Raw genomic sequence first — 14,800 nt, forward strand, 5'->3', positions numbered from 1 at the left:
ATTGATGTTGTCCCGGATAAAAAATGTCGTGAGTCCTTTATATTCAAGAGACAAACGGCATGACGTAGGTAGGTTGCATTTTTTAGGAATCTTTTGATGGTGTTTCAATCTATTTTTTCTTGTCATTTTAATATTATACTGTATTGTTACAATCTTTATTTAAAGTGATTAAAGCACCCTAATTTAAAGTTTAAAAATAACTGATATTTTTACTAAATGTTCATTCGGGTTCATTTTTGACATGTTTTTTCTTCCATCATAATGAATAAATATTGTTTTTGCAGTTTATGTATCTCAGCTAAACTTGAGTTCATTGTGATTCACACTTTTTTTTAATACTTTTACTTTCTTCAGTCAAAATGAACATTTTCAATATTGCAGGCAAGTCTGTTATTATCAAAGTCTACAGTAAAATGATTTCTCAAGAGTTCCAACTTTATTAGTTACCATTATTGCTACTTTCAGAAGAGTTTTCATTCGCTTTCAGCATGTGTATCTCCGATTCCAACAAAGTAACGAGTGCCTCAGGGAGTAACGACACATCGTACTAAAACAGCTCTATGCAGAATTTTACCAAAGCATCTCGTGGAATAATAAAAACAGCGTCTCGCATGGTAATACCAAGACGCCTAATGGGGTATTACTACTGCGCATCTTGGAGCTACGATATGGCGCATCGTAAAGTAATACCACAAATTACCAATATTTTTGACAGATTTTGGAGCGTTATGAGCCACCTTAAACCAATTCAAAGTAAATAAGTACAACCAGAATGTTGTTGAGAAAAGTTTGATCATTTTAAGTGTGCCTTAAAGTAGTAAGAAATAAAGTAAAAATAATTATTAGTTATGCACCAGGCAATAAATAATTAATGTAAAAACTCATGGAAGGAACTCCTTCTGTCTCACTGGCAATGTCTTCCAGGCAAGATCATTCCCCTTGTGTCCTGGCATTTTGGGTTGTAAAGAATCAGGATACGAGGATACCATGTGATGCTGAGCGCTCCCTTATCAACCCCATTCCTCTATTATCTTCTACAGCTCCTTTACTTTACATGAAGGATGGATTAATGGCCATCAGAAGAATGGGTGGCGGATGGACAACCGGTGGGAGTGAGATTCAGTGACAAAAGCCAGCACCCCGACGAGAGGTTGAACAAGGAAAAAAAAAAAAGAAATAACAGAATCCAGGAAGTTACGTAAGGAATTGACAGAGGCGAGAGAGTGTGAAGAGAGAGTGGACAGAGTGTGGCGGGGGGGTCGACGCCAGAGGCTTTTTGATATTGTGGACAAATTAAACGAGACAAGTCAACATGTCAGTCTGCGTTCTTGATTTCTTGGAAAACCCAGAGACCTTTTGGATATGGTTTATATATATATATATATATATATATATATATATATATATATATATATATATATATATATATTCCCTTCTGTCACTCTGTCTCTGTCTATGAGGTGCCGGAGTCGCTGTTTAACTGATCAATCGCATTGAACTCAACTTTCCAATATTTTGTCAATTCATTCATTTAAATAGGGTCCTGCCACCATTGTTCCTAAAATTGACACAAAAAAAAGTACAACCAAAAGAAAATCTATCATTAAAAAAAAAACAACTATCAATCAGTGGGTGTATTGCTTTCCGATGTGTCGTCCTTGTGACTTCAGCAATCATCCGTGCAGTCACAGCTTCAGCGGGAAATGGTCCTCAGGGACGTCATATTCGTTCACGAGCTTAATTGGAAATCCACCTGACCCTCGATAAAACCAACATGCTTCTAAATGGGCTCTACACGTCCCCCGAGCTGCTGAACTGAAAGACCTTTAGGTCCGTATAAGATCTCAGTTGTAGTCGGTGACATAAGAATTATGTTAACAGGGAAGAGTCCATATTTAATCATTTGTTTTAAATGTCAGTATTCTACAAAATATAATCTTTTTTGTGTCAATTCAACAATTCTTTTCACGTAGATTATATCTCAGCTCCAGATGTATCGTTATTAAAACACATTTACGCTTATAGCCTGGGATCTTCCGCAAAAATGTTTTTCGGAACAATTTCTAATGTCGAGGCTTCAATACAAGATTGACATTACAGACGACTAGTACGGAGGTCATTTGATGCTTGTAAAGGTCAACTAATCTGTTGACTTAAGTCCCTCTTAAATTGTTCTTCATCAGTTTGTGTTGGTTTTTATAGAACAATTTTTTTCATTGAAATATTAGAAAATGTGCTTAAGCCACACCCACTGAAAACACTTGTTTTTCTTGAGATTAAATCTTGTTTACCATAACCACACCCGCTCTTCTGTGATTGGTCAAACATCAATGTTCGTCACTGCGTGTCAACCATCGCGGAAGTTTCCACCTCAAAGGGACTCATTGTATAAACAAAGTGGCGCGTGCTTACAGCTGTACATTATGACATCATAATTGACTCCACTCTCATAACCTCTCGTTTGCTGAGAAACCGAGAACTTTATAAAGTAATAACTTAGAAACATGGTCAGGTTGAGGAACTAACTGCATCTTGGAGGGGAAGACTTCAACATCTGAAACATGTGAGTGAGTCAGGAAAGTGCCCGTCGCTACATTAGCGTGGACATGCATTGTTGTCTCTAACTCCATAAAAACAAGGATTACTCTGAAAAATACTCACAACCCTAAGTCGACATGAGGATGAAAAGGAGGATGGTAGAGCCATCCGGTGAGAACAGACATTATGACTGTATTTGTCTCAAAAGCAACCAAATTATTTATGCTCTTGTCAAATCCATTCCTTAAAGAAAACAATTTGGGATTTGTATAGGGTGTGAAGATGTCTGACATCCTGCCGTGCTGTTTCCATTTATTATTCTGTGGTTCATGTTGATTATAGTTACTTCTTTTGTGTTCACAACTCTGTTGTGTTAACTTTGATTCAAAGTTAAGTTATTCTGAGCTATTAACAACTTCAATTTTAACACTAATAACACCTTTAAGTTAAAAAAGAGAGCGCTAATAAGTACTTTGTTTAAAATTTTGCACATTTAAACTTTAAATTGGACTCATTAAAAAAGTTAAATGCCACCCAAAGTGTGAAGGCAGCAGCGACGGCGAGCTAATGTCTGCCGCAGCGGGAACAAAGTCTTTGTAAAGCCACATTAGTGGGATAAGAGCCCAGAGGTTTGCTAAGGTAGGCCAGTCCCTCTGCAGCAACGAAATGTCTCCAGGATAATAAATCACAACACTAAGAGTTGCCTCTCTGACAGCAAAGTGACACAGCGCCATCTCCTCTAAAAACAAAGTCGTTTTACTGTATCTTTTCCTCCCTGGAAACTGGGCTGAAGACATTTGTCATTATTTCCAATAAGCCAAAGGGGGGGGGGGGGAATCCTCTCCCCCAGGGCTGGATGTAAAAAACATTTATGGCTATTTGGAGTGGGGAGGAGAATGTGAATAAAACATGAGAACCTACATTACAATGAGAGATTATTCCCAACAACAATTACTCTTTATTTTTAATACTATGAAACAAAGCCTGAGGTGTTAAACATGTTGCTTTTTGTTCGGAGGTCACCAGAATGTGCCCTCTCTTTGTTAAAGATTCAACTTTCTGTCAAAAGAATGTGTTTTTGACAATTGATTTTCAGCAGCTCACGCAATATGCATCCATAAAACATTTTTAAAGGGTTTTTAGTTGAATATTTTAGGATGGATAGGTAGCTTGAGGATCTGAATAGAGAGATGGTCTAAAGTTCATGCAACAGAAAGAACTTTTTTCACTATTTTTCTCCCATGTACCAATCGCAGATTTGTTTTTATAAATATGATGACCCATTGCTCAATCCGTCTTCTACTACTCATCCACATATATGTGGGATTATTCGCAAAGAGGTACAGATTTCACGCTCTCCACACCCATTTTCCAGCACTTCTGGGCTGGTTGTCTGCCAGATATAGCCATGAGCTCTCCACCCAGATGGATAACACCTCTGAAGGGAGGCTCACCGGGAGCATCCTAAACAGGTGACAGAGCAATCTATCAATGTCGAGGCATAGCAATTCTTTGAGTCTCTGAGTCCTTTGAGAGAATCCAGTCAGCCTGTGGAGAAAACTTTACCATGACCCTTGGTGAGAGTGGGGTAGCAGTATCTTTTGGAAATCCTTGAACGCCTCCACCTGGGTGTCGTTTCCTCCTCCTAACCTGGACAATGCATTCCACCCTTTAGAATCTAAAATTGGCCGTACAGAGCAGGGATCCCCAAGCTTTTTTGTACCACAGACCGGTTAAATAGTCAAGATGAATTGTCAAATGTCAGGATTATATTACTGACCTCAGGACGTTCGGATAGAAAAAAAAAGTAAAAATACAAAAGCCTTACCTGCAAAAAAAAGCTACAATAAAGTGCATGAAAAAACATCTAACCATAAATCTGAATCCGCAAGAGCCCTGGACTTGTTACAACAAGATGTTTGCATCTATGTTTGTTTGATTCTATGCTGACGATGGTGTTCTGTATGTGTGTGTCTCCTAGCTTTTAGAGACTTCGTGCCAATGTGTGTGTGTTCTTCTGATACTTTAAAACAGAAGTTTTGTTTCTAGAGGTTGTGTTTTACCCTTTTTATTACTAGTCAAGAGTCACACGCTAATGTTATATCAGAGAAAATAAGAATTATTTTTCAAAATGAAACGACTTTTTGGAAGTAATAATACATAGAGCACTAGACAATTACCCGCCATGAGAGTGGGCTGTGTGCTTTTCCCGTGACGAAAAAACTATGAACGCCACAAAAGAGTCAAATCCCAGGTTGATAACTTGGACTTTTATATTCAATGGTGTTATTACGTGAACGTATGCCAGAGCAGGAGATGTTTGAAAAATATCGCATAATTAAGATTTTTTGACCTTGTCCAATTCATTCCTTATGTGAAATTTATCGCAGTTGGAGAGTGGAGAGAAAAATAATAGCAGTGCTAGTCCGATTTAGCCTCATTTTTTGATTTATTTCTTTTTTGTATGCGCTCAACGGTGCAGGGCGTAAATAATACTAATAAGAAGAGGTGCAAGCAATAATAATAATGGGCTGTGCTTCATCCACCATAGACACCTATAGCTATGCTATAGAGGTGTCCTTAACTGTCATTTTTTGATGTGACAATAAAATAAATTCTGCATATGTGTGCTATATGAGTCCCTGCAGAGGCTAGAATATAATCCACAGCTAGAAGTACATTCTGATTTCGTCTGATACATATCTAGAGTCTGAACTTTCTGTCGTTTTGCTGAGTGGAGTCCACTTGATGTTCACAGGCCTTCTAAGAATTCCTGATCCATTTTGCATTAACACGTGAAGGAGCTGTGAGCACTTACTGCAACCTCTCTCAAGGAGGTGAACATGACTCGATAAATATTTTAGGAACCATCAAGAGCTCTTACACTTTGAAACCTACACTCGACCTTGCAGCAAACAGCAGCGATGCACTTCTAGTAACAAATAAATATCTGGTTTTAATTTGGATTGAATACATAAGTAATCTTAAACAAGTAATTTAAGTGCCAACTAGATGGCAAAACTTTCAGTTTTAATCTCACGATCTGATTCATCAGGTGGACCAAAAAGAAATGATTTCTTGATGATTTGAGAGACTTATTTGTATGCGACTACTCCCTCTTTAATGTTCTAATTGAGGCTTTTTGCTAGAGTCTGTGGATGCACCTGGATGTATAATTAATCACAATCTAGTAGTGTGCTGCATCTGTCACAACTGACAATACATATTGACAGAGATGGTCATTGGATTTTCTCTTTTTTGAATATTCTTATGTAGTTGATCGACGTTGGTACGCTTTGGAAAATACTCTCCACATCTCCACGACATCCAATAATAATCAGCGCCAATATTGTCACAAGGGTTCGTACTGCCCATCCAAAATGGCACTACAGAATAACCGATAAATGACACTTTGCTGTCATGTTGTAGTAGTACTGGTCTCAATACCAAGACAGGTCCTAAGACCACTTATTTGTGGAAACAGTCCTGTCTTTTTCTTGCCTTGTCAATGTTAAAACTGAGCAATCTAGTTTGTTCATCTTGTTTTAGTCCATGTTTTAGTGTTAGTTCTAATTAGTTCTAACCCATGATCTTGTCTTGGAATAAGACTTGTTTTGGGCCCAAAATATTTAGGCTAAAGAAATCTTGAGGTCTAGCGGGGTGGGCTAAACTCGCAAGACTGGTGTCGCCTTGTGATCCACATAAAGCTATCGAGATATTTGTTGTATCATCCTAGAATTACTGTTGCGTTAAGTGTTAAGGAAGTTAAACCTGAGTCAACTATCAAAGTGACTTACTTCCTCTATTCCTGTTTAGTTTAGCAAGGCTCATTTCATCTGGTTGCACCAGAAACTTCTTGTTTTTCTTGATCACAACTCCATAAAAACTATCGTGCGTTTTCAAATATTTAGCTTTTTATTTTTTGTTTTTCATTTTGAACTTCAAATTCTGCCTTTCTTCTCTTTATCTTTTGAAGAATGTGCTGTCCTTCACTCCAACTGCCCTTTTCTCCCTCAGCCCGGAGTGACTCGGGCCAAACTAATCATGAAATAAATGGAACCAGAAACGTCCACTACCTTTGAGATCACGCCGACCCAGTGATGCCTCCTGTTTTTTTGAAGATTACAGTTTAGGTTTAAGGGTTGATTTGTTCATTGAAGAATTGTGGGGGAAAAGTTCTGAGCTAAAGTATGTTTATCAGATTTAACAGAGCCAGGAACCAGACACTGAAGGAGTAAAAACCCTTTGATCTTAAGGATAATAAATCCAACTTTGTTTTTGGTGGAAACCTTTGGAGTAAGATGATTAACGGCTTGTGAATCTGCGACAGAGATATAACAGCGAACTAACAGCCCTGTGCTTGTACAGATGTAAAACCAGCATTGTGCTAAATCTGGTGAAGCCATCTTTTTAATGTAACTGCACATTGACCTTTAAATAAATGAACTGAAACTGAAACTGCTTCAGAAAGGTTTCAGACATGTAAACTTGTGTTCTACTTCCTCACTTTTTTTAGTTTAAACCAGATCTGATTTCTATTAGTTGTTTAACTGTCCTCTGACCTTCATTTTCTTTCTACTGCTGCTGTTTTCTTAGGTTTTTCTCATACAATGTCTTAATCTACTTTTCCCTATGTAACCGCCTTCATTCATAGTCCTTCTTGACCTGAGATGTGACATTCCATGTCCTATAAGCCAGTCCTCGACTCCAGGGATTAGACCAATATACACTGCACTTGACTTTTATAATTCCTCCTCTTCTCCCAATGACTGCCATGGATAGCTGTGAGTCCTCAGTTGGGAAAGGGCAAGTTACCTGTTCAGGTAAGAGGAGTCCAAGAGTCCAGGGGTCTTATTAAAAATTGAGGTTTTTTTGAAGTTAAGCCAAAAATTCGAAGGTCTCCGTCGATCTATGGGAACCAACTTAGTGGCAAGAAGATCAAGATCTTGGATACAAACCGACAAATATGATATTTTTTCTCCTGGTTTCTGGACTTTCTCTTCGAGATAGTGACTCCTTTGGGACTGAGAACTCCGTCACATGGAGAGAAGCCCGTTGGGGGGTATCTGGCACCTTTTTTTTTTCTGGACGGCTCTCTGTAAAGTGTCCCGGGCATAAACATTTGGATGGAAACTTCAGAAGGGGACACAGGACATGTTGAATGGACCATGAACCACCCAAGGGGATAGAAAAGGGTTTTATGGTGAGAGGGAAATCTGAACCTCGCTGCTGTAGCTCTACCTCTGCAATGCATCCTCTGATAAGTGGTAGAAGTTGTTCATAACATTCTTCTGTGATTTTGATCCATATTGGCATGAGAACACCACAAAGTTGCCACAGATTTGTCGTAAACCTACTGCACAGAGTCTCAATATTTTGTTCACCGCTTTTCTTTTTCCCAAATGAAAATGTTACATTCATTTCCATTGTTTTCTCTATTGTTTCTAAGATCAAATCTGCAAAATAAGCTGGTTATGTCGACTCTTCATTCACACTCCTCCCAATCCGAGTGTATGTACGAAAGACCCAAATGACCAGCAGACGTGTTACATAAGCACATTATGATGGTGTGAATGGACAGAGCTGTTTCCATCCCGGCCATTACAGACTGACAAAGTCACACCCTTTACCACCGAATGGCAGTGCGAGCCCTCGGGCGCTCCCAGCTGAGTAACTTGCGAGCATCATTAAATAACACTTTTTTTTTCACAATTGCAATTTCAGTTTTGTTAAATTGACACTTTGATGTTGCATTTTTTCATTTATCAAAGATCCAGGTCCAGCAAGTGTGACTTCTTCCAGCTTGTCTGTGTTGTTAACCATTGTGTTATCTCAGGGTCAAGTTGAAAAGTGTTTGTGGTATCCCTGACCCTGAGATCACACAAGAGTTAACTAGTACTTTTTTTTATTTTGTAATTGTTTTCATCATGCCATTGTTTTTAATTAAATAAATAATACATCAACCAATTATCTAATGAAAACACAAGACATGAAAACGAAAAAAAAAAGTATGAAAATAAAGTAATTTTTGTGGAATTGTGTTCCATTGAATAGTTTTTTTTGTATGTATTAAAGAAAACATAAACTAAATGTTTTTAGTTTTTTTTTTAAACAAATGAACCTATATAATGTAACTTATGACTGGATTTGTGTTTAAAAATGTTTTTTATCACCATTTAAATTATAATTTTTTTTTTTTTAAAAACATGAAACATAAAAAGTTGAAATGCTGAAAAAAACAATGAAAAATAAATAATATGTAAATAATATACAAAACACATGTAAATACATATAAATGAATATATATTCACATTTTATTTTGTTCTTTTTTTCATTCATTATTCACCTCTATTTCAATAAGCATTGCAGATTTATTTCCAAAATAATGTTCTTCATATAACTCAATAAATAGTGGTTTACAACACATATTCCATTAAATAGTGATTTGAAATATTTCAAAGTAAAAGTAAAACTTATTTGCTGATTTTATGTTGTCATTTCCTAAGTGAGATGAAAAAAAATACATGAAGTAAAATTCAACAACAATTATATGGTTGATTAACTCACGGGTACGACTGCAAGAAAATGATGAATTGAGCGATTATTTGGAGTAACAACATGGCGGCGTCGAGAGAGTTGAGGACGTGTCACTTGTCAAGTGACTGTCGGGTCATGTAAATGCAGCAGGAGCGCGACGAGGACACGGCGTTCAGGGACCCGGAAAAAAAATGCGTCACCGTTCCGAATCAATATCCATCGATCCTCTTCCCCACGACCCGATCCAGCAGAGCCCACACAGTGTCAGAGAAACACAGAAGCAGCGAGATTTTAAATAAAAGCAGACATCTTTATTTGACAAGAAAGGGCACATTTATTTCTCTGTTCCAGCAGTAAACTAAATACTTCAGGGGTTATAACTCTTTGACATCACGTTCAGGTAACATGTAAATAAATAAATATATAAATAGTCACTGACAATCTTAAGAATCCAAACAAAAAAAAAAAAAATAGCATTTAAGTTGGCTACACACGTTAAGGATTTTTTTTTTTTTTGAAAAAAGCACTTGTGTTCATCACAACTACATTTTTAAACATCAGTACAGGTACAATACTCCATCCCTGCGTCCACAAAAATGGCGCTGCTTTTATGAATCATTATGAGTAAAAAAATAAAATAAAATAAATACTTTTTGTCATGAAAACATGATAAAGAGGTAAAAATAATGCATTTCCCAAGTTAACAGAATTATACAAATTCTTTTTTTTTTTAATGGTGCCTTTTAGGGTCACAAAATTTGTATTTTAAATCACATAAAACAGTTTATCATTATTATTAGCAGTTGTATTAGTATTATCAATAATGGTAATAATTTCCCAACGCACCTGAATGCAACAAATGATCACCAATACAGTCTTATTTGGGAAGAGAAGCTGTTTGTTTTTTTTTGCAGCAAAAAACAAATAAATAAAACCAATGGTATACAGTTGTAAAAATACCTTTTCATGAACTTTTTGGTTATTTCAAGAGAAACAGCATGGAAAACAAATGAATAAATAGGTTAAACATCTTTCAAAATCCTGACGAAACTTCAGAAAGAGATTCTACTATATTTAGGGTGTTTTACTGCCAACGAAAACCCACTTTATTTAGGAACAACATCCAAATAAATGGGATGTAATTGTGACAAAATGTTTGTTACAACGTAATAAAACAATCTTTTTGAAAGTTCAATCTAAAGAAAAATGTATTATCATGTTGTTTTGTCTGTTGAATTAAATAAAAACGTTAAAATAAGAGAACCACACACACTCCTTAAGAATAAGAAGATGTAACTTTTTGTAGGAAAGAGCGTCTTGTTGATTCAGAAGAGCACATTTTTTAGGATTTTGATTTAGTACTCTACTTTCGAATCGCTCGAATATATCAAGATCATGTCAGGTCCAGAGGTAACTCTACTTCTGTTCCACCAGCTGACCTTCTGTAATTCGTGCTGACGTTTAATTTGTACTTGTCACAGGCTCTGTAGCGACACTGACGGCGAGGACCCAGAAGGACGTCGTCCAGCAGCAAATTCTACACTTGTAGCAAATCTCACTCTGGCGGGAACGATGCCTGATATGGTGCGTTTAAGGAATCAAAGCGGCGACAGCTCCGGAGATGACTCGGCCGGTGGACAGGTTGAGGTCCCAGGAGGGAGGGGGAGGGGCTTAGCGTGTTATAGGGTAACGTCACATGAACACAGAGAACATAACTCCAGATTAATTACAAAAAACACCCCGGTTTTTCTTTAGCAAAATAATAAGTGTCATTCATTTTTCCAGCTTCTCTAATATATATATAATAAATTTGCAGCTTTTTTTCCTTTATATTTACTACTTTCTTCAGACGGCGTCATATAAAATGCTGTATTTTGGTTTAAAAGTAGTCCAAATTCATGTAAAGTCTAATATAAAGTAGAATACAAGAGAAACGAATTATCTAGTAAAAAATAAATACTAGATTAGAAAATAAATATGTTTTTAAAGCAGAATATAGTATAGCTCAGTCAAGTATTTGCAATAGTTATTGTAGTAAAGTGCTGCGTAGAATGGAAACAAATTCATAATAAAAGCTATTTTTATACGCAACTTTGCAGTGACGAACCAAGTGGGCACATCGTAACCACTGAGCTGATTTACGTTCCTGAGTTGCCTTCATTTCCAAAATCATCGAAGAATCAAAAGTTGTTTTTTAATTCTATGAACAGGAATCATTTAAAACTGTGGCTATGTTGCGATTACACTCTTCAAACACAAGGGGGAGCCCGCAAACATTATGTTCAATCTTCTGTAATGCGGTTTTGTAACAGGAGAACAGTAAAACATTATCCAAACATTTGAGTTGTGAATTTAGTTCTGCCTGACATTTGATTAAATACCAAATTAATTAAAACATCGATTTAATTAGGATTATCTCTGCCCTTTGGGATTAAAAAAAAATGATCCAACGTTGAAATCAACTATCATGACTAAACTTCTTCTGTATTGTGACTCCAGATACTAAAACATTTTTCAAATCAACATCGAAGGCGAGAAACATTGATCTATTTAATAAGGACTTCAATCTGTGTCAGCATCACGTCGACAGAGGCGGCGAAAGGACAGAAGGATGAGGGGGAAGAGAGCGAGCGAGGGAGCAATGAAGGGGGAACAAAACCTCCTCTGGGGCAGTTTCCACACATGGCTGCAGAACGTGCGCTTCTGTTGAGCGTCCGCCGAATGAAAGAGATAAATAAAAACCACAAGATTAGCCGCTCGTGAATTTAAAACCCTGCTGAAGTCGGGGTCAGATCCGGAAGGACAATTAGCCGCCAGTGTGTCGCAGCAAGTGGAGCCACGTATCGAGCTAAAAAAAAAACTAATGCTGCCCCGGCTAGATACCATTGGATTTTCCAGTGCAGGAAAATCAAATGTTTTGTTGGAGAGTGATTGCGTTCCATTGGATGAACTCTCTCTCCCTCCCATGAAGCGGCGTTTCACGCCTTCGTGGTCACACACGGCGCTGACGGTGGATGCTCAACGTATAATGTCAGGGAGCTGGCTGCGTGCTCGCAGCGGAGAGAGACCAGCTGGGTGTACACTCAATTTGAAGGCATGTTTGGGCTGGCTGGGTGTTTATTTTCAGGTTAAATCCCTCAGAGGCAGGACGGAAGAGACCAATGTCTGACGCGCCGATACCAAAATAGCAAAAGAAGCTTTAAAGCAGATATTAACAGTCGAGTGGTCGATGCTGATGGCAGCGCGACAAAATGAGTCTTTTTTTTTTTTTTCGGTTAATTTCCCAATGGGGAAGTTAATTTAAATACATCTTTAAGCCTCTTTATTGACGGAAAAACCCTCTTAGAAATCTCAGGTTATTTAACCAAAGTGGGAGATATTTTCTAAACAAATACATTTTTAAATCAAATGTTTTCCTTCATAAATAACTACTTTGTGATAAAAACATGGTGGTTTACTAGTGAAAATGGTCCTTCCACAATGGTAACATTAAATGCTCATAACAACTTTTACAGTAAGAAATAATGGGAAGTTCTATTCCCCGAAACAAATACTCAGTTTATCCAGAAACTCGACAAAGAGAAACCAACCAATAAAAACTCTGAAGATGCAGGAAGCTTAAGTATCAAGAATAGGCTGAGGGCGACATAGGAATTGACCCCAAACAGGAAGTGGACTAATAATAGTCTGCTCCACACTCTTTCACTAGAAAAGCACTCAGGCAGTGCAGACCTCCGCCAAGTTCAACACTGTTAAGATAACATTTCCAGCCTATGAAACAGCATTGATAGCAATGAGCTCGATTGAATGTTCATTATGTTACAGCATTAGTACGCACAACACAAAGCTTTCATGCCACTACTCCAAGACTACCGTGACCATGTCTTTTAAAGATTAATGGATTCCAGATGGTAACGCGAGACGCTGACAATATTTAATCACCGTTTCTCTGTCGCCTTATAAAAAAAAGATCCTAACACTATTACCCTCAGTAGAACTTTGCATCTCTTTTAAAAGACTTTGCTACCCAACAATTATTGTATTTGATGTTCATTTAATTATTCTTTATTGACAACTTAACTATGTGTCTACGAGATGCAGGTTGATTTAAGATTCATTAAAGTACCAAATATTTGTCTTTAAAAGCTATATAAACATGTTAATCCACCAGTTGTAAACCAAGGCAACACCTATTGGACACATGTAAATATGTTATTTCCTGATTTACTATTAAAGTAAAATGATCTATAAAAACAAAGCTCCATCATGAATAGATCTACTTCCTGTTTAGGTCCATGTGGCAGATACACGACTGGAGCTGATCGGGGTAATCAAAGGCAGGCTTGAAGAGTGAGGTGGCTGTAAACCCATCACCACAATATCTCATCTCAAGACTTTTTTATCTGGAATGGAAGTTGACAGACAATGACTCTTGATGTACAGCTTCCTGTCGTTGGGGCTCGTAATCGAGCAATAAAAAGGCTTCTCTGGGCGCGAAACTGGGCTGAATTATTGAAGTAGAACCATTACGACGACGCCGCTTGAAGACTCTCGTCCTCCTCGCTACATTTCAAACAGCACAACAAAAACATCCCAAAATATATTAAGAAAACAGATTAAGAGATAAGCTTCAAAAACAACATGAGACACTAGCCGATCCTGCTGGGAAAAAGCAGAGGTTTTAAATTACATTGATTTGGGTTTTAGTAGAATTCAGGAGATTGTTTAATCCAGATTTAAATATCGATTCTCCGGTCGATGACGAATCAATAACTTTTTAACACGTAATTTCATTTTATCGAGAACAAATGTGCTGCTGAGGCTTTGTTGGGATTTAAATCTGGTTGACAACAAGCTTGTCTCACCGCAATAAAAGTGTCGGAATAAGTTGTGTTCAACTAAGTTTATAATAAAAAAGAGTTGTGATAGGTTAGATAAAGTGATAGTTCACCCAAAATTCAAACTTTTGCTTTTCTCTACTCTCCACTACACCCCCTCATGTCGAAGTGTCAGGATTTTCAGAGCAATGAAGCCTCCAGGGAGATTTTTCCAAAGAAAACAACCAAACAAGGCTATATTTTAAGATTGTTTGTAGCAGAAGCTAAAAAGCTATCATGCTACGAAGGCAGGAAACACTCAGTAGACAGTAGACATTGGGTTCTTGTGCTAACAGTGTAGCATGTTTCTGCATTGCTGCATATAACTCTGAAAAGAACAGATTACTCTAAAATAATCCCAAACCTTAGTCAACATGAGGGTGAGTAGGAAATGGGTGAAGTTAGAATTTTGGATTAAATATCACTTTAACAAAATTAATAAAGATGTATATGCTCCACTCATCTAATACAGTTATTTGCAAAGACTTAATTTTTAATAATAAATTCAATTTGAAAACCATTTTTTTTCCTACTTTTATTTTCACTGCATTCTCCAATTCAAATTCGGAAACTTTACTATCAACAAGTTAGATAGTTAACAGTTAAAAGTTACAAAACCGCCTCAACATTTAAAGCTGAACATACAATTTTGGTTGTTATACATTTTCATTAAGACCTTTTTGGTTTTGCCGAACAGAACTTGCAAGTAAAGCTTTTCATCTTTTTAAACCACTTCAGTCCAAATGTCATAACCGAAAATAAATCATTAAACTCTCTTTGAAAACTTGAAATCAGTATCAGAGAGGAAACCAGGTCAAGGTATTTGGTCCCTCAGAGAATCCATCAGA

Source organism: Callionymus lyra, chromosome 14 (assembly GCF_982586985.1).
Source record: "Callionymus lyra chromosome 14, fCalLyr1.hap1.1, whole genome shotgun sequence".
NCBI classification, from domain to species: domain Eukaryota; kingdom Metazoa; phylum Chordata; class Actinopteri; order Syngnathiformes; family Callionymidae; genus Callionymus; species Callionymus lyra.